Consider the following 25,158-nt stretch of genomic DNA (forward strand, 5'->3'; position numbering starts at 1 on the left):
AAAGGCGACTATGGAGTTGCTGCACTCATCTCCCTTTCAGGCCAAGGGAGCCAGCGTTTGTCCACAGACAGCTTTCCGGGTCATGTTGCCAGCAGGAATAAACTGCTTCTGGGGTGACGGGACGCCGTGACGGAAACCAGAGCCCACAGAAATGCCATTTACCTTGCCATGGCCGCAGTTCCTATTTATCTACTTGCACTAGCGTGCTTTTGAACTGCCAGCTTGGCAGGAGCTGGGACAGAGCAACGGGAGCTCACTCCATCCTGGGGATTTGAACCTCCGACCTTCTGATCGGCAAGCCCAAGAGGCTCAGTGGTGTAGACCCCAACGCCACCCACGTTCCATATTAACTGAGTAATATGAGTAATATTAACTGAGTACCTAGCATATGGCCACTTGAAGAGAACATCTGTGGCCAAGAAGGCTGCTCATGGAACGTTGACTCAGATGTGGGCTGGTGGAAGACTTTCGTTCCTACTCTGTGCAGCCTGGACTGTCCGGCATCTTAAAGAATAAAGTTTGCTATACCATTAGCTCAGTTTGTTCTAAGGAGCAGAGGACAAATCAAGACCTGTGGCAAAAGTGGGCAGGGCAATGAATTGAATGTTTGCCTTTGTGCAGGAGGTCACACTCTAGCCATACAGACATCGGAAGGCTGTAGAGTTCCAGCAGGATTCATCCCTTCTTTCTTTTAGACATCTTTGGAAAATGCCATTCAAACAGGCCTTTGGAACACATTTTTGTCTTTAACCAAGCAGTCTTTATTGATAGAGCTAGAAGGGATCCAAGGTGGTCATTTAGTCCAACCCCCTGCAATGCAGGAATATTTTGCCCAACGTGGGGCTCGAACTCATGACCAAAGATTAAGGGAGCCATGCTCTACTGATGCATTTCCTGAAGTTCTGATTATAGTGTAGTGTTTTTATGTCGTATGCTGTTGATTATTATTATTTTTACTGAAAGTGTGGTTTATAAATATCCAAATATATTCTATATGCCTACAAAGTGTGGTGAATCTAGCACAAGATATTATGGGCTGCCCTGTGAATCTGCTGGATGAAATAGAGTGAGGAAAATTCTCAGGGATGATTCACACCCTGGCTGGCACTTTCTTGATCTCCTGCCCTCGGGCAGAAGATATAGAAGCATGATTAGTCGCACCAACAGGGTAAAGAACAGCTTCTATCCATGGGCTGTTAGGCTGCTGAATGAAAAGATAACAACAGGGCAACAGACTTTTGGGTTTGGTGGGTTTACGTCAGTAAAGGAGGGCAATTAAGACTAAGAGAGCTGAGTGGAGGGTGCTCCTGTAATCTCACTGTATACAAGTTGTACAAGTGACAATAAAGTATTTCAATTTAAAGTATTTCAATATGTTCTACACACACCTATGTATTCAGGCAAGCAAGAGGAATTATCACACAGTTCAAGGACACCAGCAAAGCACTCAAGCAGTGGGGTTCATGAGAGATATCACCGATGGAGAGCAGGGTCTGGGGAGAAGCCTGAGGGCCACATAGACAGGCCTGGGGTCTCTGGTCCTGAGGTTCCCAAAGACACTGGGATAGGAGACATAGAAGTTCCTCCCCATACATGACACGGAAGCACCAAATATCTCGCCCAAGTTGGTCTTGCTTCCTCTGTCCCCACCATTCACGGCCTAACTCTCTGATAGTATTTCCCCCATACTTCATATCATTGAAATAGGCAGAATCACGCAAATGACCCAAATTGCTGAGATGTGCATTTTTAATAGGAAGACTGTTGAAATGGTCAGTCAATGAAAGGATACAATAAATAACATTAAATAAAGGCGCTTCATAAATATAATAAATACAAATAAATATAAAGAGCAAAAAGCGTTTCCGCGATATAAATAACATCATCTTTCTTCAACGTGGATTCTTTTTTTCCTTTGGATCTCTAACTTCTGTGTAAGACTTCATGGTAGCATGGCATTTCTTGGTTACAGAAGAAGATGGACAGGAAAGGGCAGCTGTTTTGATTTCTAGAAATCTGTCTGAGTAATCAAGTGAAAGTTGAATGGTTGTAGTTGTAGCTTCATTCTCCTCTTTCCGGTGCAACTTAAGCTGAAAGGGAGATGAAAAGTGGTTAAAATCCTGCATTCATTTTGAAATACATTGCTTTTCATTTCAAAATATGAAAAAATTATGAATCCTAAGCACTAATATTTTTAATACGGACTCCTCAGAAGAATCAGAAAATGGAAAGGTAAGCTTTCTGCAAGCTTCTCAGACCTGATTAAAGTGACTGTGTTTCTTGATTGTTATGACATGAGAGAATATGTATTTAATGAAATGTGTGAAAGTGCATCTTTCTATATTTTTGGCTTCTGATGTTGCATGGAATCTGATTTTTCTGTGATATGGTCCCTTGTTGCAAATGAACAATGCTGTGCACTGGATAGCTGTGCTGGTCCCGGGGGGAGGTTACCATGGGGCGAGGTCCAGGACCTGAGTCGAGGGTCGGCAGACAGTCCTCCACGGGCGAAGCGGGGGTCCAAAGCGAGGAGCCGGGCAAGGACAGGAACTCTGGAGGAACAGACTGGGTGCTGGCCAAAACAGCTCTTCAACGAGGTTGCTCCCGCAACCTGGGACCGGGCTGACTGGACTATCTTCTCTGAGGCCAGGGGCGGCCCCGGCCCCCAGGAGACCCGCCTCTCCTGGCCTTAAGGCGAGCACTCCTCCTGGGAGAAACCAGTTACCTCCGCCTCTCTGCTCTGAGCCTCTGCAGCTCAGGAGAGGCTGGAGGGTTACTGGACCCAGGGGGAGACTCACCTTCCCCTGACAGGGCTGGGAGAGGCGCACCTGTAGGCACTGTGTCCTCAACCACCTCCGGAGCCAGAGTGGATTCACCTGGTGCCTGCTCCTGAGGATCCAGCACAGGTTCAGGCGCTTCAGAATCAAGGCCCTGCCCCAGTTCAGCTGGCCCTGGAGGCAGGGACTCCTGCGCAGGCTGGGATTCCTCCGGTTCAGCCTCTGAATCGGATTCCCAGGCCATCACAATAGCTCTTACAAGTATTCCCGTTGGTTCCCTCCATGTTGCCAGCAGGGTATTGTTGGTAGCATGTGAAAACCACCAGAATCTGCTTCACCAATGTGGATACAAACAGCCAACTACACCACATGCATGCACATCAGAGATCAATCCAATTTATCATAGCCGGAACTCAATGGGAAGAAACATCTACAATCTGTCCCATCCACGTTGGTCTTTCATGCAGAGTGTTCCCATTCACATAGCATCATCTTGCGGATTAAGTACCGTATTTTTTGCTCACTTTTTCCCTCCTAAAAAGTAAGGGGAAATGAATGTGCGTCTTATGGAGTGAATGCAGGCTGCGCAGCTATCACAGAAGCCAGAACAGCAAGAGGGATTGCTGCTTTCACTGCGCAGCAATCCCTCTTGCTGTACTGGCTTCTGAGATTCAGAATATTTGTTTTCTTGTTTTCCTCCTCCAAAAACTAGGTGCGTCTTGTGGTCTGGTGCGTCTTATAGAGCGAAAAATACAGTATATTTCTTGCAGCAGCAAGGAAGAAAGCCTAAATCATCAGAATTCTGAGGAAATCCACAAGTTCTTCAAGAAGAATTATGAACATTTCTTAGTGGCAAGTGAGTGCAGGTTAGACATACTGAAAAGGTTGCTGAGAAACTAGCTGTTTTTCTCACCTAGTTCTAATCAAGTCCTATGTATTTTTTTTAAAAGTGTACAGTACCTTCATTAGAGATCCTTTTGATGAGTTGATCTGTCAGCACAAAAGATTGCCTGATCTGGATCTGGACAGTCAACCAAGCACACAGGCTGTACTCTTTATTTTTCAGGAGATCGTGGAGTATTTGGAAGTATCTTTTCACTCTCAGTCTGGTGAGCAGAGTTTTCTGACCTCTTGGAGATGTGGGGCCACGCTCCAGCTCTGCACTCCAACATGTTTCCAGCTTCTGAATTTGCTGGTCCAGTTTGGTCTGGAAAGCGGTTGTGGAATTGCCATCCCAACCCATTTCAGTGTGGTTTTGTCTGAAGACGTGCAGAGTCTGTTGGAGGATCTCTTGTATAGCTGCCTTGGCATTCTCCACTTGGACTTCATTGATGTTCGTGAAGATTTCCTGATTTGTTGAGAGGTCCATTTCCTCTGCTATGCATTGAATAGGAAAGGTTGTTCCCATTTTGTTCTTCAGAAGCTCCAAGTTGGCCTTGTTGGCTTCATGTAGCCAGCTGTGGAACTGGTTACAGTCCAGAGATGAGATTCTGGAGACAAAAAGCATCATTAGGCCTACATGCAGCAACCATCCCTTGGTGATCATGGTGGAGATGAAGGAATGTGGTCTTTGGTAGAGTGCTGAATCTGGAAGACTGTGTCTTGAGGAAGGTGTTCTGAAGTCTGTTCCATCTTTGAACCATGGCCTTGCATTTAAACATGTAGTCGCAGAAGTTTTCCTCTCTCTTTTTCTGTTTATGTGGGATTCCCCTTTCTGAAGATACTCTTCTTTCACTTTCTCCCCTTTGTATGATTTGTAAAATCACAAAAGACCAAAAATGCTATTTTCATTTGGGATATGCATATTTAGAAAACTTACTTTTACGTTTCATTTTTGACCAAAAACACCCTTAAATTAATGTGAAAATGGTTTTTTTTTAATAGTGAAAACCAAAATCCATTGTTATGTTGACTTTTTTTCAAATTCATTTTATCAGTTTAAATGTCAAACTGCTGGAATTTCTCATGATGTAACATAGACTGGCCAGCAACATCAGTCTATTGCTGCTCCATGTGGAGTAATTTTAACAGGTATGGAGTGGTCCCAGCGATGCAGTGTTTAGAGCTGGTTCCCACATGCATGGACATCATTTGGTTACTCTTCCTTTGGTGAGCAACAGCTGAATGTGTGAACCCGCCCTGTTGTTTTTTAATTGAAACGATTTTAACATCATGTCTGCAGTCTTTGATCTAAGATGCCTCATTCTTACAGCAACTGTGTACTAAGCAGTAGCAGTCATTCATATACAAACATTTAAGCTGCTTACAGATCATGAAGAGGGATGTTTGTGAAACTCCTTGCAGGCATTTAATGGTATGCGTTTATTAGCTATTAGCTGCCATTCACATAAATGTCTCAGGACAGCACACCACACAATAAAATGCAATTTGTTCACAACTGCACAGTTAAAACACAATCAGCCAGAAAATCATATACAGAGACCAACAACCATCACATCAGGTGTATCCAATGTGGTGCCTTTAAGATCTTGGTACACTCATAGGAGGTTAAGAAGAGCCTGCAGGATCAGGCCAATTGCCCCTCTAGTCCAGCATCGTGTTCTCACAGTGGCCAACCAGATGCCTGTGGGAAACCAGGGAGCAGAACATGAGCAACTCTCTCCTCCTGTGGTTTCCAGCAACTGGTATTTGGAAGTGTGGGTAAAAAGATAAAGCATTACACACCTGTTGCGACTAGGAGTACTCCAGAAACAGAGAATTTGGGGGCCACCGCCAAGAAGGTCCTCATGTGCTGATGGTCCCACCCTGACACCTGAGGATAGTGGAACAATCAGCTTTGACTACCAATCTTAAGTCCTGGGCCAGTCTGTAAGGGAGAAAGTGATCTTTCATGTATTTGGGATGTTAGAATTCCTGATCCATGATTGCAGTCATGGGACTTTTGTCTTTCACATGACGGTGTATGTTTTGACTCCATAGTGTGGGAAGTGACAGAGACAGGATTTTTGTGTTCTGTGAAGTGGGACTATTGTCCTTTGGTCTTTTTCCTCTTTGTTGTCTGATGCTAGAGAGAGAGGGAGCCATGTTGCAGTGCTCCGTGTGTGTTTATATGTAAATAAAGTAGATTAGCCAAAAAGCTGAGTTGCTGAGGTCTGTTACGCGAAATGTGCAAACTCTGCAGATCCCTAAGTATGCTGGTGTCGGTTGGCATCAGTCGCTGTGATGTTCAGGCTGAGCAAAGCTTTTGAAGCTCCCGATCGACAAGGAGGGAGAGAACATGCCAGTTGGGCATGTGTCTCTGCCAGGGTCCTACTCGAGTGTAGGCTGAACTCCTGACATGGGACCCCACATACAATCTGTCAGCAGTTAGACTGTATACATTTCATAGGTGGGAATAAGCAACCAGTGCAATTTTCACACAACTGGTGTAAAATTTGACCTCCTGGCTGCCCTGATCAATAGTCCAGCTGCTTCATTTTGCAGTAACTACAGTTTCTGACGCCTCTTCAAAGAGGCAAGGCACAACCATCCAATCTGGAGTTTGCCAGAGCACAGACAGTACCACAGCCTTAATCACAACTGGATCACAGAATGTAGATAGATCATCCTGTTCCCTGAAGGGCTATGGCTGGCAGTGTCTTGGCCAGTGAGATCACTAGAGCCCCAAGTAGCAATGCTGTATCAGAGAACACCCTTACACTTTGGACCTGATTTCTAGAGTGGGGGGCAACCCTGTCCTTGACAGACCTCCTCACCACTTACTTGGCATGCATAATGTCTCCATCTAATCTGGACTCAACTTGAGTTTGTCTGCCCTTATCCAGTCCTGTACATCCTCTCCTGATTTGGATGGAATGGGGAGATTGAGCTCAGTGCCATGTGCATACTGTTGACACCCCACTCCACCAGTTCAAATATAAGGTGAATAACAGGGAATACAAAATGGAACCCTGAGGAATATCACAATGGGGCAATTCACACGGTGTTCAGCAGTTGCCCCCACCCCCATATCATGCACTGCGCTGAAGCTGAACTTAATTTTTGCATTAATGGAAGTTCCTTTTCAACAACGAAACACCTGTTTTCCAAATCTTCAACATCACTTTTGGTCCTGTGTGATTTAAAAATCCAAAGGGAAGGAAAACCCCTGAAACTAGAGTATTTTCAAAAGGAGGAAGTCCATCCCCACCAAAACTGAAAAGGACAAAAGAAAACTTCAGCCACGGAGCATTTAAATACAGGGACATGGCTCAAAGATGGAACAGACTCCAGAGCATCTCCCTCAAAACGAAATCCCTCAGCACTCCAGCAAAGACCACGTTCCTTCATCTCCACCATGATCTCAAAGGGGTGGCTTCTCTGCTTTGGCCTAGTGATGATGCTCTGCTTCACTGAAATCTCATCTCAGGACTGCAGCCAACTTCGCAGCTGGCTAAATAAAGACAACTTGAAGCTTCTCAACAGCAAGATGGGATCCACAATTCCCCTACAATGCATCGGCCATGTGGCCAATTTCTCCAACAACGAAGGAATCCACAGCCACGAAATCCAGGGGGAGGATGCCAAAGCAGCTACACAAGAAATCCTCCAGCAGACCCTCCACATCTTCAGGCAAAACCACAGCCAAATGGACTGGGGTGAGACTTCCATAGCTGGTTTCCAGGCTGGGCTGCACCAGGACATTGAGAAGCTGGGACGGTGCTTGGGTGCAGAGAAGGGCAACAGCATCCGACAACGGGTCAAAAGCTACTTCAGAAGAATCAACGACTACCTGAAAGATGACGGGTACAGCCTGTGTGCCTGGGAGATTGTCCAGATGGAAGTCCGGCAATGTTTTCTGCTGATCGACCAACTCCTCAGAAGGACGGGAAATGCAGGTACTTGTATGCTTTTAAAAATAATGTTTGTAGTTAGAACTAAAGAAATAGAAATTCCAGGGCAGCCGCTCAGCTTAGCAGGTACTACTTGCTGCAAACAGAGAAGACTAAGGTTCCAACTAGTTCCCAGTTAACTGAGGAGGAAACCACACCCAGAGAAGAGAGGTGTGTCTCTTAAAAAGAAAGGCCACGTCTCCTACTGGGAAAGCATTTCAAACTGGATAATTAATCTATTCTCTTCTTCATTCCAGCTTAACCTCCAGTCGGTGCTGCAACGGAAAAAATGGGATGAAACAGCAGAATGGAATTGTGGCTTGAAGAGGGCATCCCAGTTACTCAGCTTTCATTAGATTCCTCCAGCAATGCATTCCTGGAAAGCAAAACAGCTGCTTCCTGTTCTTCTGCACCTGCTACTGTTTGCCAGATGCAAAGTGGTGTCTCTAGGACGGAAGTCTGTGTTTTCCTCGGTATCAAGAGAGTTTCGCTTCGTGCAGAAAAAGCACTCCGTTCCTCCAGCAATGTGTTTCTCAAAAGCTAAACAGCTGCTTCCTCTTCTGTTTCATTTGCTGCTACATTGTTTTCTTAAGTGTGATTTTGAAACGTGAAAATGCTACAGGGAAGCCTTACGCGGAAGATAAAGGTTCAAAAGTGGGAAAAGAATGACTTCAAAATTTGTGCAACAAGAAGATTATCCTGTACTGTTTTTCCACCCTCCGCAATCTTCTCTTGTGCTGCCAGAGGGATAGACTTTATATTTCATTAGATTGATTTTCCCTTGCAATGTGTTCTAGGTGGTATTCTCTGTTCACACAGGGTGCTAGGACAGGCATGGCCAATGCTACAAAAAGACCAAAGATTTGCCCCAGAATCTTCACAAACATGATGAGCTTCTAAGGCAGAGGTATAGGTGTTCCTTGACAGAATATTAATTTTATAAAAATCACTGATCCTTATTCTTAAACATCTGTGTTTGGAAGGGCTAGTGAACCAGTGGTGGCCTCCAATCACAGAAACTGGTCAAAACAGATTGGGGGGGGGGAGCACAGGAAACTACACAGTGATGGGGGGAAATTGGGGAGTAATAACATTTTACCCCTTCCTTAAATGAGAGTTTCCATGCAACAACACCACTCGTGGAATCTCCAATGTACCCATAATTTAACGCATTCTACAAAAGCAATAAGTTCATGATTAGGTTGGAAAGGCTACATACAAGCACAGATTTTCCAAACCTAGGACAAAATTTGTAGTAATAATTTATTTGCTAAAGGAACACTGTGATTCATGCAGGTCAAGCAGTCAGAGATGCAAGCATCTTAAGCGGGCCAATTCCTCTTCTAAGAAGTGTGCCAAATGAAATGCACTATAGTCGTACATGATTTCTGTTATTTAAAAAAATATTTATTGTATTTATATTACGCGTGCGCTACTTTTATATTTATTTATTATTCATCTGGCTACGTCACGTCTTTTATTGTATCTTTTCTTCACTGACTGGAAATATCAAATGTTCTTCCTATTAAAAGCTGCAACATGGGTCAATGGAATGATTTTGCGTGTTTGGAGGGCATGACGTGCGGGAGCCACGAGAGTTTGGCTGCACATGATGGGGACCTCATATGTCACGTTGCACAGAAGATGGGCAGAGGAAGCATGGCTGATCTGTAGGTGAGGCTTGGTGCTTCCATTGTGTAAGGTCTAAGGAGAAAACTCTGTGCCTCCCTCAACAGTGAGGTGGATGACCTGGTAATGTCATCCTTGCACAATGTGCACCTTGCACAAATTCCTTTCAGATTCCTGTTTTAAGCATTACAGAGGCAAGACAATACCCTTGTTCTTTGTCTCCCTTTCCCCATGTTTGTAGCCATTCACAGTACAGTGGTACCTCGGGTTACATACGCTTCAGGTTACATAAGCTTCAGGATACACACTCCACTAACCCAGAAATAGTGCTTCAGGTTAAGAACTTTGCTTCAGGATAAGAACAGAAATCGGGCTCCGGCAGCACGGCGGCAGCAGGAAGCCCCATTAGGTAAAGTGGTGCTTCAGGTTAAGAACAGTTTCAGGTTAAGAACAGTTTCAGGTTAAGAACGGACCTCCGGAACAAATTAAGTACTTAACCCGAGGTACCACTGTACACTTAAAATGGATAAGGCTGCAAAGGGTCCCATATACCCAGGAGTAAGCCCAATAGAATTCATTAAGACTTATTTGTAAGTGGACATGGTTAGGATTCCTGCTGCAGTCTTTTAAAATATCTTTTAAAACAGATTGATATTATTTTAAAAACTACTACAGATAAATGGGGGGGGGGGGGTAAAACAGGATGAATGTGTCATTTCCTTTAATTTTCAAGATTTTATCTTGAAGTTAAAATAACAATCCAGTAAGAAACATGGGACGTGGGTGGCACTGTGGGTTAAACTAGGACTTGCCGATCAGAAGGTCTGCGGTTCAAATCCCCACGATGGGGTGAGCTCCCGTTGCTCGGTCCCTGCTCCTGCCCACCTAGCAGTTCGAAAGCACATCAAAGTGCTAGTAGATAAATAGGTACCGCTCTGGCGGGAAGGTAAACGGCGTTTCCGTGCACTGCTCTGGTTCACCAGAAGCAGCTTAGTCATGCTGGCCACATGACCCGGAAGCTGTACGCCAGCTCCCTTGGCCAATAAAACGAGATGAGTGCCACAACTCCAGAGTCGGTCACGACTGGACCTAATGGTCAGGGGTCCCTTCACCTTTACCTTTTACTACAGATAAATTGGGGGGGGGGGTAAAACAGGATGAATGTGTCATTTTCTTTAATTTTCAAGATTTTATCATAAGTTAAAATAACAATCCAGTAAGAAACATGAAATAAAATGGAGAAGAAGAGAAACAGAGACAAAACACTATTTTAAACAGCCAAGGCTGGGGTGCTGAGGGTTGCTACGTGTAATGGTTCTAGGGGTTGCTGGTGCGTAAGTTGCCGTTACTCCTGGCTAGGTTGCCTGGTTGAACCCTTTCTGTCTGGACAGCCCCAAGTTCCGTGGCTGCCTCAGTCGCTGGCAGAATCCGTCAGTGGGCATTTCTTGAACCTCTTCCAGCATAGAAGCTGTTTGACGCCCAGTCTTCTACTACTTTGCCTGCACGGAAGTCTTCTGCGCACAGTCGGTGTGGGCAGTGGAGTACTCGTGCCCTCTCCGCTGGTCTCCGGTGAGGAGTCCTGGAGCCACCTCTCCGATTCCCCCCCCCCCTTCTCCACTGGTGTTACGCTGATTTCCTTCTCCAGCGGATGGGCTACCTCTCTCCCTACTGGGACCCTCTCCGCCATCCTTCTGGAGCCTCCCCTCCGCCTCCAGCTCCGATGGCAGTTCCCTGACATTACGGAACCCCTGTTTCTCTCAGAGAACTACAGAATTGACCAATCCATCCCTCTTCACAGAGATCTCTGGGAATTGCAGTTCTGTGAAGGGAATTGGGAGGGGGTGTCTCCTAACAACTCTTAGCACCTCTGACAAACTACAGCTCCCAGAATTATTTGGAGGGGAAATCATGACATTTTGAAGCAGTAGTTTGGGACTTTATATGTATGAGGTGTCAGAGAGAGAGAGGAGGAGACCTACGTGGAGAGGACATAAACTTCCATTAAAATTGTATGTGATGATTTCATTTATAATGCAAATTTAGTAGGGGGGAAACGTTGACCAGGTGGTCCGTGTGCTTGAAGGGAAAATCCATCAGCCCCTGCTCTTAAGAGCTTTTGACCTTTAAAGCAGACAGCCCTTAAAATATAGACTGTGCCTTTAAAACAGAGGAATATGACCTCCACAACAGGAAAAAGTTCCTCATCCCTCTTTGACAGCAATGCCACACCATGAGGTTTTTTCCGCAATAAATGACGCAGTGCCTGTTTCCGCCACCAGATGGCTGCACCCCTACATCCCCACCTACCCCAAAAGTTATGCTTAAAGTTTTATAGGCTGGAGGGATAAAGCAGGGCTCCGCTTGCTTCATAGAGTCCTCCCGGATCCTGGCGCAGAAACCTCGCGCCCCTTTCTAAGCCCGGGGTTTCTGGCCCCGTCTTCAGACGACCAGGTGTGAGAGATGGGAAGCGAGCCAGCCTTCAGCCCAGGTGATCCCGGATGCGGCAGGAGCTCGTCTGAACGCCTCCAAAAGAAGAAGAAGAAGAAGAAAGAACCCAAACCCAGGAGGACTGGACAAAAATCAGGAGGCTGCAATAGTATCGCGCACATTTAAAATTTAAAAAATCCTCCCAGTAGCACCTTCGAGACCAACTAAGGTTGTTATTGGTGTGAGCGTTCGTGTGCACACACGCTTCTTCAGATCCCATGCACACGAAAGCTTATACCCAGAACAAACTTAGTTGGTCTCTAAGGTGCTACTGGAAGGAATTATTTTACCGTATTTTGTTTTGACTACGGCAGACCAACACGGCTACCCATGTAACGCGCACATTTAAAAAAGCGGGAGGGGAGAGGACTTAAAGCGAAGGGGGCGTGGCAAGGAAAGAGAGTCATTAAAAAAAAAAAGGTTTCCCAGTTATCCCGGCCTGTTGCTAGGGGACTTACTTCCATCCAAATTCCACCAGATGCAGCAGCGTCGGCTCAACATCGCTGGGGCGAGAGGTCGTGCGCCCCAGGCGCATCTCCGGGTTGCTGAGGCTCCGTGGATGATTCTGCTACATGGATGCTGGCTGCTGAAGGGACCCTTCCGGGTAGACTGTTCTGGTGCAGGTAATACTCTGCATTTTATTTTTCCATATTTTCCCCTTCCCTTTTAATTCTCTTAACCATGTTAACTTAGATAGCCGTGCACCCATTTCTCCCAAACTCCTCGACTTATTGCGCGTTAGTCCTTGGGTGGAGCAGACATCCCGCGCACCAAGGGTTTCTTAAAAGAGGACCGCAGCGTCCAGATCCCTTTATAATTCCTGGGCAGAGCTTTCCTCTTCCCTACGGAGACAGCGAAAGGTACACACGTTTAAAGCACACACACACACACACACACACACAATCCTGGGAACTCTAGATTATTAAGGGTGCTGGGAATTGTAGCTCTCTGAGCTGAGCTGTGCTTTAAAAGAGTATGATGAATTCCCTCATGTTTAAGAAAGGCTCAGTATCCAGTGAGTTCTTGAGCCTGGCATGGGGGAGTGACGCAGCCCTTATTGTCCTTCACTTCAGCAAAATGCCTTGGGTTGGTCCTGGTTCTGACACCCTTTAGTAAAGGTAAAGGTACCCCTGCCCGTACGGGCCAGTCTTGACAGACTCTAGGGTTGTGCGCCCATCTCACTCAAAGAGGCCGGGGGCCAGCGCTGTCCGAAGACACTTCCGGGTCACGTGGCCAGCGTGACATTGCTGCTCTGGAGAGCCAGAGCCGCACACGGAAACGCCGTTTACCTTCCCGCTAGTAAGCGGTCCCTATTTATCTACTTGCACCCAGGAGTGCTTTTGAACTGCTAGGTAGGCAGGTGCTGGGACCGAACAACGGGAGCACACCCCGCCGCGGGGATTCGAACCGCCGACCTTTCAATCAGCAAGCCCTAGGCACTGAGGCTTTTACCCACAGTGCCACCCGCGTCCCTAACCTGACACCCTTTATATTTTGCTTTCTCTGCTCCTTGATCAGAAGGGCTGCTGAAACAGGACAGACCACCCAATTCTTGTACAGTGGTACCTTGGGTTAAGTACTTAATTCATTCTGGAGGTCCGTTCTTAACCTGAAACTGTTCTTAACCTGAAGCACCACTTTAGCTAATGGAGCCTCCTGCTGCTGCTATGCCGCCGGAGCCCGATTTCTGTTCTTATCCTAAAGCAAAGTTCTTAATCTGAAGCACTATTTCTGGGTTACTGGAGTGTGTAACCTGAAGCATATGTAACTTGAAGCGTATGTAACCCGAGGTACCACTGTATTATTATTTTTTGCATCTGCTAAAACATTTTCATTAGGCAAGCGTACCTAGACATGCACACCCTCCATGTATTTTGACATGTAATTATATATTGTAATGTGTGATTTTTTAAGCTGCTGCTTTTATATTTCTGAAAAAAAATTAGATCAACTTGTGTTTTAACCTGCTTTTGTCTGCATCTGTCTTGTTTGTTTTTATTTTGTGTAAACTACTTACACGATTAAGTGCTATCTAGGTAAGGTAAAGGGACCCCTGACTGTTACGTCCAGTTGTGGATGACTCTGGAATTGTGGCGCTCATCTCACTTTACTGGCTGAGGGAGCCGGCTTACAGCTTCCAAGTCATGTGGCCAGCATGACTAAGCCGCTTCTGGTGAACCAGAGCAGTGCACGGAAACGCCGTTTACCTTCCCGCCAGAGCGGTACCTATTTATCTACTTGCACTCTGACGTGCTTTCGAACTGCTAGGTTGGCAGGAGCAGGGACCGAGCAACAGGAGCTCACCCCGTCATGGGGATGCGAACCGCCGACCTTCTGATCAGCAAGTCCTAGGCTCTGTGGTTTAACCCACAGCGCCACCTGCGCCCCTAAGTGCTATCTAAATCCTGTTAAATAAAGGCCAGAGGTCTGAACTGAACACTTGCAGTGTGGCAGATGAGTGTGGTTTGGGAAAAGCAGGCCTGTGGGACAATTGGGGATCTATTTAGACCTGCGGACTAGAGCGCTCCCACTGCTGCTCTAGGGTTGCAGTTGCTGGCATCTCTTCAGGTAGCATTCATTCAGCTCAAGGTGCCAGGTGAGATTTCCCTTTTTGATGTAGCACTAGATTCGCTTGTTTGCACTATAAGGCAACCAGTGGGTAATCGCTGAATTAATTGAAGCCTTTATTGTGTGCTGATGGTGCAAAGTTTATTTTCTAAACCCGAATCTTCTCTTCACGATGCAGACAGAAAACTGTCATGCTTTTCTGGGTGCAGAAAACACTGGCAAAGTCTCAGGAAGAGTGGATTAAATTCAATGATTATATAGTTAAATATGTTAAGTTAAATTAACTGAAAACAGCTTGCAGATACTTAATTGGCTTCGGATTTTATTTATGTTAAGTGATGAATTAATATGTTTAATTTCATAATGTGAAGATCTAAGGATGTTAATGTTTAAGTTAAACTTTATAAGAACTGTGATCTGGAAAACCGTTTAAAGGATATGCAATGAAAGTCAACCAAGGCGAAGAGAGGAAGTCACTTAACAATGTTAATAAGAGTAAATAAAGCTGTGATTTATGTTTGTTTGTCTTATGTGTTTGTTTATAATGTTGTGAAAACCAAAATAAATTTTGTATGCCACAACAGCAGCAAGAATACTTATCGCAAAGTATTGGAAGACACAAGATCTACCCACCCGGGAAGAATGGCAGATGAAGCTGATGGACTACATGGAATTGGCGGAAATGATTGGCAGAATCCGAGACCAGGGAGAAGAGTCGATGGAAGAAGATTGGAAAAAATTTAAAGTATATTTACAGAAATACTGCAAAATTAATGAATGTTAGTAGAATGCTGGAATGAAGTTATATGGTTTTAGCCGCAATGTTATAAAGAATTAAGCAAAAACTGATTGTTAATGGGCCAAAGTGGAAAATATAAAGTTAGATTGTGTTAAGATAAAGTATAGAACAAAAATTGAGAAAGATGGAAAGGATTTGCTGAAATAGCTAATTGAACTAGAATACAAAAAAGGGAGGTGTGAGGAGGTTGATGAAACAAGTAAATGAATGATAAAGATATGGAAATATTGGATGTGTTTTTAAATGTTTTTGTTTTTCTTGTTGTTTAGATGTAATGTTTTTTTTGTTTTTCTTCTGATTTTTGATGTATTGTTTGTTAATTTTTTTATTGTTCTTTTTTCTTTCTTTTTCTTTTTTCTCTTTTGTAACTATCAAACTTTTAATAAATACATTTAAAAAAAACACAAAAAAAAACAAAATAAATTTTTTTGGGGAAAAAACACTGGCAAAGTCAGAAGTTTTATTAACTGAAACACCTTCTCTATATTACATCAAGGGGCTTCACATCTTGCTGTTCTCTCCCATGCATTCATTGAACACGGGGGCGGGGTGTGCCCACCCACTCACTATATTCATTCATTTGGTATTAGAGTTAAAGGGGGCTTGAATATGTGCAGCTGCATAGGGATGATGATGATGATGACGATGACAATGATTATATTTCCATGGCTACGAGGCGGGTGGCACTGTGGTCTAAAGCACTGAGCCTCTTGGGCTTGCTGATCAGGAGGTCGGCGGTTCGAATCCCCGCAATGGGGTGAGCTCCCGTTGCTCTGTCCCAGCTCCTGCCAACCTAGCAGTTCAAAAGCATGCCAGTGCAAGCAGATAAACAGGTATCGCTGCAGCGGGAAGGTAAATGGCATTTCCATGCACTCTGGTTTCTGTCACGGTGTTCTGTTGCACAAGAAGCTGCTTAGTCATGCTGGCCACATGACCCGGAAAGGTGTCTGTGGACAAACACTTTCCCTTGGCCTGAAAGTGAGATGAGCACCGCAACCCCATAGTGACCTTTGACTGGACTTAACTGCCCAGGGACCCTTTACCTTTTTTTTAACCTTTATTTCTATGGCACCCATCTGACCTATTTGCCCTAGCAACTCTGGGTGGCTTTCATCAAATTAAAACACAGCAAGGCATCAACCATTAAAAGCTTCTCTGAACAGGGATGCCTTCAGATGTCATCTAAAAGTTAGATAGTTGTCTATAATATTACATAGTATTACATAGTAATACATAGGGTGCACCTGCCTGATTGGGAACTAATTGCCAATTAGTTGCTAATTGCTGAACTAATTTTTGGATTCTGTGATTCAAAAAAACTTTATATCCCCCTTCTCCTTGCCAGTTTCTCCTCCCTGCCCACAATTTTGCTACTTTCCCTCATGAAATGTTCCAATGGAAAGCCACAGAATGAAAGTGAAGCCGGATGTGCTCTTCAGCTTTGAGGCTAATGCAGAAAGATGACCAGCTGTGGGGAAATTCAGAAATGACTTGTGAAAAATAAGCAGAGAAATCTAAATGAGGAAATGTAATGGAAATTAATAGGCACACCCCGCTAGCTCAGTAATGCATCACTCTGTGATACTTCTTTGCCACATTTTACTCTGAGTAAATGATCTGAGGGATCAACTTAAGGGTTTAATTCTGCTAGTGCAACTTAAGGATTTAATTCTGCTAGTGTTTATGTCAACTTGCCAAGAGGGTAATAGGAGGAATTGCTTCACCACCAGTCAGAGAGCAACATGCTATTTGCTGAGGTAACACATGTTCTGATTGGCTGTGTAGTTCTAAGGGAGTTTTCCTCCATATGTTTGGTTTTATATCTTGCCGCTTGGTTTTATATCTTGCCGCTATGCACAGGGCCTGAAAGAAAGACAAAACCTCTTAGTCTGTTTCTTTTCAAATCATGCCCTGCTTTGTTCAATTTTGTCCGTAAAATGGTATCTCTGGACTCCATCTGTGTTATTTAAGCAACTTTGCTAACAAAAGCTCTGTTCCCTTGCTTTACCTTCCTGCAAATAGAAACTGTAACTTCAGAAACATCCGTTTACCAAAGGCTGGCACTGAGCAACACAGACATCTTTGTTAGACTGTCTTTTTTCTGCTACAAAAGTGGGGAGCTTTGGGTTCTCACCCACCCCCACACCAGGAGAAGCCTATATTCTAGGAGTATATAATAATGGTAACACATCCCTGAAACTCAATCTGTTTTTTATTTTTTAAAAAATCTACTCTATTAAATATTAAATTGGGAAGACCTTTGTGCCATTTAAAGGGCTTAACATTCCCCACACCCACCCGCCTTGCCTCTCCTGGAAGCAATTAACAAATGACAAAGTTGAGCCAAATCAATACTAAAGCCTTTCGTAAATGACTTGAAATCAGATAGGAGAGATAGGTGCCCAACGTGGGCCAGAGAGCAACAAGGTTGCTGAAGATATAATAGCATGTCATTGGCACAGTTCTAGAAGCTATGAGGACAGGTGTCTCGTTACCTCAAAGGGCCCCAATCTGTGCAAATCACCACTATGGAAAGTACATTTAGACTACAGTTTTGGACTACTGCAATGCGCTCCACTTGGGGCTACCTTTGAAGGTAACCTGGAAACTACAACTAATCCAGAATACGACAGCTAGAGTGGTGACTGGGAGCGGCCGCTGAGACCATATAACACTGGTCCTGAAAGATCTATGTTGGCTCCCAGGACATTTCTGGGCACAATTCAAAGTGTTGGTGCTGACCTTGAAAACCCTAAATGACCTTGGCTCAGTAGAGCTGAAGGAGCATCTCCACCCCCAGCATCCAGCCTGGACACTGAGGTCCAGCTCCGAGGGCCTTCTGGCGGTTCCCTCCCTGCAAGAAATGAGGTTACAGGGAACTAGGCAGAGGGCCTTCTCGGTAGTGGCACCCGCCCTGTGGAATGCCCTCCCTTCAGAAGTCAAGGAAATAAACATCTGGCTTTTAGAAGACATCTGAAGGCAGCCCTGTATAGGGAAGTTTTTAATGTTTGATGATGTTTTTAATATTCTGTTGGGAGCCGCCCAGAATGGCTGGGGAAACCCAGCCAGATGGGCAAGGTATAGATTACTACTACTACTACTACTACTACTACTACTACTACTACTACTACAGTTTTATAAGGAATTATTTTGCGCACCATTAAAGGCCTCAGATCCTGCCCAGGGTGAGAGCCTGTTGGTGAAACCTGCCCCCTGGGTGAGAGTGTGAGGTGAGTTTGTGTACCCTTGGTGAGAGAAGGGGGTGGCTTTGAACTGCAACTGGTAGTGTGAAAGGTGGTGAATATTGCTATACCTTTGTGACTTTCGAGCTGCAAATGATCACTACCTGATTTTGCCAAAATGAAACCCAACTTTGAATGCATACGACCCCCTTGGATAGATGGAACATCTGTTGCAATCTTGAGAGAAGTTATTTCTTCTTCTTCTTCTTCTTCTTCTTCTTCTTCTTCTTCTTCTTCTTCTTCTTCTTCTTAAAAATAACAACCAGAAGGCTGAAAAACTGTTAGTCTTGATTTGATACAACCTTTCTCTCTGCCGGGCGGGGGGGGGGGGTTGCTGGGGCAATTGACCCAGGTGCATTGGGGGGGGGGGGTGCTGGTTATGCCACCCTACACATTTCCCTAGTAAGGTCCATAAAGCACCAGGCTATGTTTCAGTCCATGAGTTAAGGCTGCCATCGTTGATTCATTATGTAGGAGAGTGAACTGTACCTGTAAAAAGTCTTGCACAGCCTTATCATGTGTCCTTTTGGAGTCAGGCCAGGCTAGTTCAATACCAATGTAAAAAAATGATACATATTTCTGCAGTTTACTACTTACCTGCCAGGGCTGAATGGCATATTTTGAAATGCAACACCTTTTAAAAGCGCTTATTATTGAACCACAGGCTTTGAGTGCCTCCTCAACCCCCTGTATCACTGGAGGAAATATAGCAATGTCACCTTTTCAGAAATCTAAACCTGTAACAGTTGTCACCTAAACATTGCCACAAATGCTTATTGTAAAGCTGTGAAGTGGATGCTTATGATCTCAGAGATGAATGGAAGAGTGTGTTTCATGAAGCTCAGTCAATGGAGAGAGGCTTTAGAATCCATGAGTAGTGTTTCTTTAAATTAACAATTGAGATTGTACTTTGCAGCAGCTTATAGGATCTGACTAGTTCAGATAGGTGTTGCTGCTGTGACGCTGAAAATGCCTCTTTGAAACATCGGGTCCTGTGGAATCTTCTTTCTCGTCAGAAATTATATGTATTAACTTTGGTTTGGGCAAATCCTTGATATCTGTGGATGTTCGCTCTTATATCACTGTGGTTATAGATGGAACAGCAGAAGTGGGTTCTGAATGCCTTTGTAGTGTTGCTTACAGGGAACCAGGCAGAGGGCCTTCTCGGTGGTGGCGCCCGCCCTGTGGAATGCCCTCCCTCCAGATGTCAAAGAGAACAACAACTACCAGACTTTTAGAAGACATCTGAAGGCAGCCCTCTTTAGGGAAGCTTTTAATGTTTGATGCATTACAGTATTTTAATATTTTTTTTGGAAGCCGCCCAGAGTGGCTGGGGAAGCCCAGCCAGATGGGCGGGGTATAAATAATAAAATTATTATTATTATTATTGAATTTATATACCGCCCTATACCTGGAGGTCTCAGGGCGGTTCACAGAATAAAATCAAGATAAAAAAACCACGCGGGTGGCGCTGTGGGTAAAAGCCTCAGCGCCTAGGGCTTGCCGATCGAAAGGTTGGCGGTTCGAATCCCCGCGGTGGGGTGCGCTCCCGTTGTTCGGTCCCAGTGCCTGCCAACCTAGCAGTTTGAAAGCACTCCCGGGTGCAAGTAGATAAATAGGGACCGCTTACTAGCGGGAAGGTAAACAGCGTTTCCGTGTGCGGCTCTGGCTCGCCAGAGCAGCGATGTCACGCTGGCCACGTGACCCGGAAGTGTCTCCAGACAGCGCTGGCCCCCGGCCTCTTCAGTGAGATGGGCGCACAACCCTAGAGTCTGTCAAGACTGGCCCGTACGGGCAGGGGTACCTTTACCTTTACCTTTAAAAAAACCACAAAATACATAATAAAAAACCAACAACAATCCAATAGCCCCCTGCCGCCAAAAAGACACATTTTAAAAGGGCATAGTGCCTAAGAGACTTACCTTGAAAGGACAAACTTTAATTCACTGCCCTTTCTACATTTGAACACAGAGCATATCATGATTAGTCTTGTTTAGATGCCTGTTTAGATGCCTAGAGTGCCTCTATTAATTCTGATTTTTAAATCAGCATTGATGGAATATCCTTATTGTTACAGTCAGCTGGCAATTCCTTTTGTGTTTTCTCACTTTCTGCTGCAGATCCACCCCATCTAGAGCATGGTGCTGGTGATGCCAAGGTTGCACAGGACAGCTGCCTATTCCTGCAGGGCAGAGGGGTGGACTGGATGATCTTCTGGATCCCTTCCAAGTCTACAATTCTGTGATCCTCTTCTCCCAGGCCTTGGGCTAATTAAACCCCCTACGGCCTTTTAAACTGGGCGGGGAAGTATGGTTTTTGTTCGATATCATGTTGTGCATTTATGTGTACAGTGGTGCCCCGCAAGACGAATGCCTCGCAAGACGGAAAACCCGCTAGACGAAAGGGTTTTCCGTTTTGGAGGTGCTTCACAGGACGAATTTCCTATGGGCTTGCTTCGCAAGACGAAAATGTCTTGCAATTCCTGGGGTTTTTTTTCCGCTTCCCACCCCCTTTTTCTAAGGCACTAAGATGCTAATAGCCTTTTAGCAGCTAATCCGCTAATCCCTTAAACCTTTAATAGCCGCTAATAGCCGCTAAACCACTAATAGCGCTAATCCGCTAATCCGCTAATGGGCTTGCTTCGCAAGACGAAAAAACCGCTAGACGAAGAGACTCACGGAACGGATTCTTTTCGTCTTGCGAGGCACCACTGTATTCTATTTTGCAACCCACCCTGTGATCCTCAGATGGAGGGCAGTATAGCAATTTAATAAATAATTATAATAAAAAATGATATATGCAAATAAAAATGGGAAAGAAACAGCAGGAACGCAAGTTTGTCTGTGGGTGAATAATGCCAACTACAGTGGTACCTCGGGTTACATACGCTTCAGGTTACACACTCTGCTAACCCAGAAATAGTGCTTCAGGTTAAGAACTTTCCTTCAGGATGAGAACAGAAATTGTGCTTTGGTGACGCGGCAGCAGCAGGAGGCCCCATTAGCTAAAGTGGTGCTTCAGGTTAAGAACAGTTTCAGGTTAAGAACGGACCTCCGGAATGAATTACGTACTTAATCCGAGGTACCACTGTATTATGTAAAACTTCACTCGCTAAGGCTGCAATCCAAAACACACTTCCTGGGCGGGGGGGGGGGGGTAAGCCTTGTTGAAAACCGTGGGGCTGCCCTGCAAACATGCACAGGAATTCTTTTGTTATGAATGGCTTCCGAAAGCCAATGCAACAAAACGTAATCATCCCTAAAGCGTGTTCGTCTTTTGATTCCCTGTATGTGATGGCCTGGGATTCCGATTCGGAGGATGAAACAGAGGAATCCCGGCCTGCACAGGAGTCCCCGCCTCCAGGGCCGGCTGAACTGGGGCCAGGCCTAGATGCTGAAGAGCCTGCACCTGTGGCAGTGAATCAGGAGCTGGCCCCAGGTGAAGCCCTTCTGGCCCCAGAGAGGCTTGACGACTCAGTGGCCACAGGTGAGCCTCCTCCAGGGCCCAGTAACCCTTCGGCCTCTCCTGATCTGCAGAGGTTTAGAGCAGAGAGGCGAAGGGAACTGGTTGCCCCCAGGAGGAGTGCTCGCCTTAAGGCCAGAGGAGGCGGGGCTCCTGGGGGCCGGGACCGCCCCTGGCCTTAGAAGAGGATAAAAGCCCAGTCAGCCCGGCCCCAGGTTGCGGGAGCAACGTCGTTGTTGGCTTCGGACCTTCCTGCGTTCCTGATCCCTGCTCGGCCTCCTGTTCCTGACTATCCGGTACTCCTGTTCCCTGCTCGGCCTCCTGTTCCCGACCATCCGGTGTTCCTGTTCCCTGCACAGCCTCCTGTTCCAGCATTCCTGTTCACCGCCCGGCACTCTGCCTCGGACCTTGCCCCTCTTCGTGTGGACTTTGCTACACCCAAGGTACCTTACCCCCGGGACCAGCACAGTTTGCTCCCGCCCCCTCCCGCACTCCCCCTTCGTCGGGGTGCGTTCGGGAAGAGCCAGAGGCCATGGCTGAACAGGCGGCTGCACTGGTGGCTTTGGCCCAGGAGAACCAGGCCTTGTCTCACACCGTGCAGCAGCTCAGTGACGCGGTTGAGGCACTTCAGCAACGCTTGGAAGCCCTACCGGCTCCTGGGGCCGACGCCCCGGCTCCGGGCAAGTACCCAGTGGCTTTGCCTGAGAAATTTGATGGAGCCCCGGCCAGCTTTCCCATGTTCCTGGCCCAGGCCAAACTGTATATTCAGGGGCGAGCCCGGAACTTTCCTGACGACCGTACCAAGGTGCACTTTTTGATTAGCTTGTTAAAGGACCAGGCGGCCAAGTGGGCGTTGCCGCTACTCAGGCAAGACTCCCCCTTGCTGGCAGACTATACGGGGTTTTGCAATCGTTTGGAGGCCGCGTTCGGCAACCCCCAGAAAGAGAGTCAAGCCAACCGGGCGATTCGGCATTTGAAACAGGGCAAGTCCGCGGTGGCCACATATACCACGGAGTTCCGGCTGTTGGCACAGGACTTGACCTGGAATGACTCGGCACTGCGGGACCAGTATCTCGAAGGGCTTTCGGACGAGGTACTGGACCAGTTGGCCACAATGGAACGCCCCACCACGCTGGACACTCTCATTCAACGGAGTCTACAAATAGGCGACCGGTTGGAGGATCGTCGTCAGGCCCGGGGTCGCCGACACTTCCAGTTCACGGCACCAGCTTTTTCCGGCAGCCCCACGGTCACAACGGATTTAACGGAGGAGCCTATGCAGCTCGGGGCAGTGCGGCCACGCCTTTCCCCCGCAGAGAAGGCGCGGCGTCGGGATGGAAATCTCTGTCTTTACTGTGGCGGAAGTGGACACTTCGCTCGGTCCTGCCCTGAGAAACGCCAGCCGCAGGGAAACCGCCAACCCCAGTAGCTGATGGCCCTAGCTACCGGGGGTCCCAAACCGTACAGAATGGGCCCGCACCAATGGACTTGCAACATCTTATGGTTTCGGTACGTTTATACCCTCCAGGTGGGCCCTGGATCCTCACCCATGCTTTGGTAGATTCAGGGGCAACCCGCTCCTATATGGACGCTGCTTTTGCCGCCCATCATCAGGTGCCACTTCGGAACAAGCCAGTACCGGTCCAGGTGGAAGCGATTGACGGACGACTTCTGCGTTCAGGTGCCGTTACTCAGGAGACCCAGCCTCTGGTCCTGTGTCTCCAGCAGCACCGGGAGTTGCGAACTTTGGACATTGCCTCTATGCCCCGCTTCCCCCTGGTGCTCGGGATGGACTGGCTGGAAGCCCACAACGTTCAGATTGACTGGGTCAAAAGGACCGTGCACTTCCCAGACCCATGTTCCCATGCTCAATCCGGAACGCTGGCGGCCGCGCCCTCAGAGGAGGCAGCACCCACGCTCCCAGCCGTGTACCAGGACTACCAGGACGTGTTCGAGGAACGGGGGGCAGACCAGCTGCCGCCGCATCGGCCTTTTGACTGCGGCATAGACCTCCAACCCGGAGCGCCTTTACCAGTGAGTCGCTTATATTCCCTAACAGAGCCAGAGCGCGAGGCTTTGCAGGACTTCTTGCGCAAGAACCTGGAGCGTGGGTTCATTAGGCCTTCCACCTCGCCCACCGCGGCGCCGGTGCTTTTTGTTAAGAAGAAATGTGGGGAACTCCGCCCTTGCCATGATTACCGAGCCCTGAACAAAATTACCGTCCCAGACCGGTACCCCTTGCCCCTTATCTCGGAGCTGCTGGAGCGGGTGCAAGGGGCACAGGTGTTCACCAAGCTGGACCTCCGGGGGGCCTACAACTTGATTCGGATCCGAGCCGGGGATGAGTGGAAGACAGCGTTTGGGACCCGGTACGGGCAGTTCGAATATTTGGTTATGCCTTTCGGTTTGTGCAACGCGCCTGCTGTGTTTCAACGCTACATCAACCACGTGTTTCAGGACCTGTTAGACAAGTACGTGGTGGTGTATTTGGATGACATACTGATTTACTCCCGTGACCCGGCTCGCCATGAGGGACATGTCCGGACCGTGCTGCAGCGCTTGCGTGAGCACCGTTTGTACGCAAAGCTCAGCAAGTGCGAGTTCCATCAGCGGACTGTGGACTTCCTTGGTCACCGGCTCTCTCCAGATGGGGTGCAAATGGACCCGGGGAAGGTGACAGCGGTTCAAGAATGGGCGGCACCCCGGAACCGCAAGGACCTACAGCGTTTCCTGGGGTTCGCCAACTACTACCGGTCCTTCATCGCTGATTATGCTCATCGCACCACCCCGTTGACCCGGCTACTGCGCCCAAAGACGCCGTTTTCCTGGGACAAGGAGGCAGAGGAGGCGTTTCAGGGGTTGAAGGCCTGTTTCCAGAGGGCACCAATCTTACAACATCCTGACCCCTCTCGACCCTTTGTGGTGGAGACCGACGCTTCCAGTACGGCTCTCGGTGCCGTCTTGTCTCAACAGATTGGTCCTGAAGCGCCACTCTTACCCTGTGCCTTCTATTCCCGCCAGCTCCTACCAGCGGAGCGTAACTATACTGTGTGGGAGCGGGAACTACTGGCCATCAAGGTAGCTTTTGAGGTCTGGCGCCACCATCTTGAGGGGGCACGACATCCGGTGGAGGTGAGAACCGACCACCGGAACCTGGAGTACCTCCAGACCACCCGCAAGCTGAACCAAAGACAGATCCGGTGGGCGTTGTTCTTTTCCCGGTTCCAGTTCCGGATCCGCTACATCCCTAGCTCTCAGAATCAGAAGGCGGATGCCCTGTCCCGGAAACCTGACGACAACGCAGACACGGTACAGCAAGCAGAACCCACCACGATCCTACCTCCAGCTGCATTCCTGGCCAC

At 47.0% G+C, this 25,158-nt stretch overlaps 1 long non-coding RNA gene across 1 annotated transcript in view; it reads left to right on the forward strand.

Moving 5' to 3' along the window:
* The first annotated feature begins 3,399 nt into the window (after positions 1–3,399).
* The window catches only part of LOC310668070, a 160,562-nt gene continuing 138,803 nt past the window's right edge, over positions 3,400–25,158 (forward strand). Inside the window, exon 1 of the long non-coding RNA XR_014506600.1 lies at positions 3,400–3,501. This is a non-coding gene — a long non-coding RNA (uncharacterized lncRNA). The remainder of the gene's footprint in view (positions 3,502–25,158) is intronic.

The sequence above is a fragment of the Podarcis tiliguerta genome (genome assembly GCF_965153285.1).
Source record: "Podarcis tiliguerta genome assembly, chromosome: 17".
In the NCBI taxonomy this organism is placed as follows: Eukaryota; Metazoa; Chordata; class Lepidosauria; order Squamata; family Lacertidae; genus Podarcis; species Podarcis tiliguerta.